General features: G+C 40.2%; 1 pseudogene; it reads right to left on the reverse strand.

Moving 5' to 3' along the window:
* Positions 1-1,704: 1,704 nt before the first annotated feature.
* On the reverse strand, positions 1,705-2,827 carry LOC134138089 (heat shock factor protein 3-like; annotated as a pseudogene).
* Between the last annotated feature and the right edge of the window lie 1,374 nt (positions 2,828-4,201).

Genomic DNA, 4,201 nt, shown 5'->3' on the forward strand with positions numbered 1-4,201 from the left:
AGAAGTCGATTTAATAGGTCATTTGTTGAATCCTCACATTCAGAGGAAGGTCCTGTTTCCATTGAATCATCATAATGATGTAATATGGCAAGGAATTGCCATTTCTGGTGTACAGGAACCTTCAGGAATTCACCATCCAGGGAACAATAGATAATACACCCAAGCCTGCACAAAAGATCGTTTCCAAAAAGATTAACAGGAGTAGAGGGACTTAGTGAAAGGCATGCTGTGCAGAAATTGAACCATTTGAGACAGTACTTGGCTCAGAAAGAGAATGTAAAATAGGCAGCCCGATTATGCCAAAGACATTTATTACTTCCTCAAAAGGTGATAAAGCAGGAAAGTCAGAACATTTAAGGGTAGAACAAGTAGCCTCTGTACAGCACCAAGCATGGTACTGGAATAGTTCAACAAGGTCACAGGTCCATGAAGCTGGCACAGAAACTTCATTTATTTAAATACCCCCATGTTTTGGAGTACTTGTATGTCCTATGCTGCAGTCTCTTTGGGATATTGGGATTTCTTTCGACTATCTGGTTCCCATTTCAAGGCAAGAGACAAGACACACAAGGATCTTCCTGGTCACTATGTCTAGCCTGAGCCCACCGTGTTGGCAGAGGTTGGGGTCTTTAATGACAGAACCCAAGGAGGCTCCTGCTGGACCCAGAGGCAGGAGAGGAAAAGGGATAATTGGCAGTTAAGGAGTGAAGGACAAAACCTCCACCATACACCCATGCATTTGAGTTATGCCAGTCATTGGTGGTGTGGCTCGTGAGCAGCTTGGGGTGGTTTCAGAACTGTCCTGAAGCCAGCCTATTCATTCCATGTTCATACTGTACTTGTAACTGTGTAGCTTTTTCATGCCAAAGAAAGCATCTCACTGTTTCTGAGGCACTTTAGTTCCTAATTTTTTTTTTCCTGTGCCCCCCCTTAAATACACAGTTTTCATATCAAAGGATCCTTCTCATGGAGTTGTTCAAAAGGTCAACTTGTGTAAAAATTTCATTTATCTAAAAAGGCACAAGTCTTAGGAGAACAATTAGTATAGGTATACTAAGCCAGTATACCTTTTGATGGGATAAGTAGTGATTTGAGTGTTTGGGCACCATTTTTAACTATTTTTTTTCTTTTCCTTTCTTTTATTTTGTTTATTTTTCTCTTCTCTTTTTTTCTTTTTTGCATTTCTTTTTTTTGCAGTTATCATCATTGATTTGTCTGTATTGATCATTATGAAGGCAAAAGACAAATCAGTCACATAGCTTGCATATATGTACCTTGCCTCTGGAAGAGAAGACCACAGGTAAATCATCCTGGAATGTTTATAGTATCAAATGCTGTGCATAGCACTTTAGTCAAGTTTGAAGCATATCTGTCATCTTAGGAAAGAAAAACAAAAAAGCCGTGTGCCATTTAAATACCTGAGAGACTCTTCCTAGTAGTCCAAACTCTGCACATATTAAGATCTCCTTAAATTAAAAGTGGCCCTAAGATGCCTAGCTTTCAGTTAATCCTCCTTGAGCTTGGGACCGCCTTTGAGATTTTTCTCTGTTCATGATGAAACTGGCTAGAGTAGCCAAGGTAGATGAAATTTCAGAGTGCTTCCGAAAAGACTTTTCTTCCAAAGCCAATACTCTTTCAGTTAGTTTTACGATGTCGTTGTGCATCTGATTCAAGTGCTGCTCAGTTTTTTGGATGGAAAAGTGATTAATTTTTCTTCTCAACATGCCATGAATCTGAGCAGACAGAACTGTAATCTTCTGCTCCTATGTCTAATCCACTGTTTTCAGATTCTAAATATTCTAGATTTTCACAATTTCTGTTGCGATGTTTGAGTACCCAGTCTGTATCAGATGGATGTATTTTTCCTGAGCATTCTGCCAAAGAGGATCCAAACCTAGATACAACACTCACTGACATGTCAAAGGGTTCTGACTTAATGCCTGCCTTGCTGATCCAGATGAAGTTAGAAGCAGCATCAGTTCTGCCTGCATCTTTCTTGATGGAGTCTATGCTTGCGCCAGTGGTATGGAAGTTTTTTGAGCAGTCTTCAGCCATCCTTGTCCACATCTGGGATGGGTCTGCTTGAATTCTTAGTTGATCTTCAAGGTCATTGACTCTAACTTCAGATTTGCTCCTACTTCCTGTCCTATCACACTGATTTTCCACAGTCTGGCTCTGGTCAACTAGTTCTTTAATAGACTGTTGATTGTAGTCTCCTGTGCTCTCTATCATAAGAAGCTGTTTTTGTGGCAGACCCATAGTTAAATTATAACGCTGTGATGCAATATTTGTGTCACAGAGCTGTCGATGCTGGGTTTGCTTCCGTTTAAGATCAAGAACTTCCTTCCAAAGGGCTTTGTTTTCCCATTTTAATGATTCAAGCGTGGAAGCTGTTATATCCTGTTCTCCTTGCACCTAATGAATTATTGCTAACATCTTGTGGATCTCTTCTGGATCAATCTTACCATTTTCTATTCGAGGTAAAGGCACTTTCCTCATTATCTTTGACAACAACTCTTCGTGGCCTTTTCTGAAAAAGGGATGTTGATATTTGCTAGAACCACATTGTTCTTGCTTAGCTGAGCCTGATTTATATTGCATAACTTTATGAAAGCCATAGGAGTTGAGCTGCCTCACAAAGCTTGCCATGTTGTTGTGCTTGAAGTGCTTGGGGAGGATCTTCTTAGCAAAACTCTCTTCATCCAGCATGTTGAAACTGCCCATCTGCACTCCAGCAGATGAACGCGTTGATTTGGGGATCTTCCACCAGTGCCCAGATTTTGCTGAGGAACTGGGGCACACCTGCCCCACCGCTGCCTGGCTTCATGCTGTACCTGCTGCCTGCTCCGCCGCACGTGACCACTGCCCCTTAAAAAAATATGAATCCTCGCTTGTCTGGTGATTGTCTGGAAGCCTACAGGCAATCCTCACTCAAATTCCCAATATAGAGATTTGAAAGGTCTCTTACCTTCTTTTATGGTGCCTGGGCTTTGAGTAGGGGTGGCCTGCAATCCTTCCACGTGATACCAGCTTCTGGAGGATCCAAGTCACAGCACCAGAACTGCTGTAGAAAAACTCCGCTTGTCCTAATTTAGTTTATAGAGAGCCTTTATTCTCCCACACACACACCGGCAGCTGCAGGAGAAGCATGTTCAATACACAGATCAGGCAGAGGCTTTCCCAATCAGCGTAAGTGAGCGACTTATATATGTTTCTTTGGTTGGTATACTTACTATCTAACATTCTGTTGATTGGCTATACATCCAAGGTAAAGAACAAAGAAAATGGAATTTTCCACTGGAAAACTCTGCAACTTCTAGCCAGTTCTATCCAGTTTGAATTCCTGGGATGCCAGGCAATAGTTGGTGAGTTCATACGAAGTTCAGGGATTCTTCCTTTGTTCTCACCTTAGGATAGTGGTTAGTAAAAGTGCAGTTAGTTTTTGATTGTCTTTTACTTCCACAGCTAGTATAAATATGCTTATGAAGCAGCACTTGTTTATTACATTTCTTAAGATGTTATTGTTCTGAGGTTTTAGTGATATAAACAAAAATTAGTGGGACTGAAGCCATTATAGATTAATTCCTGATGGATGATATAATAGATCTCATTTAAATAGCTAACTCAAGCATCTTCTGAGAAAAAAAAATCCATCTTAAAATGCTGCCTACCTTTAGTTATTGGATGGGAGGAGGAGAGAATAAGCAGTATCTTCAGTTACTCAACTTGTAAATAGAAGTCTCATACTTTTTGAAAAAGATAAAAATAATTTGCTTGTTAATTATTCTAATAATGCACTCCAATCTCAAGTGTTCACTGGTGTTCATTTGTGAAAATGAATCAGTGGTGGTCTGGGAGTTCTGGGAACAGGGCTGACATTACCATGACAACCTAAAGGGGAGCTTCCAGGGCAAACCATGTGTGTTCTTCGAAGGAGGGATTCTGAATGCAAGAAGAGAAAGTCAAAAGTTCAGCTAAGAAGTAGTCATGAGAAATCTTAGTTGTAAGGTACAGTGTAGCCTTAGCTTATGCATTATATTTCTCCTTTATAAGCTGTCCATGGTATTAGCCTACTGGAACTGTGCAATAAATCTGTGTTTTTCATTGCACAGCATTGTTTTTTTACCTTCCTTCTGATACTCTTAATATCAATTTATTCTAGTGACATTTTTCCCAGGAGTTTCTTCTGCTAGTTTATATC

The sequence above is a fragment of the Rhea pennata genome, chromosome 3 (genome assembly GCF_028389875.1).
Source record: "Rhea pennata isolate bPtePen1 chromosome 3, bPtePen1.pri, whole genome shotgun sequence".
Lineage (NCBI taxonomy): Eukaryota > Metazoa > Chordata > Aves > Rheiformes > Rheidae > Rhea > Rhea pennata.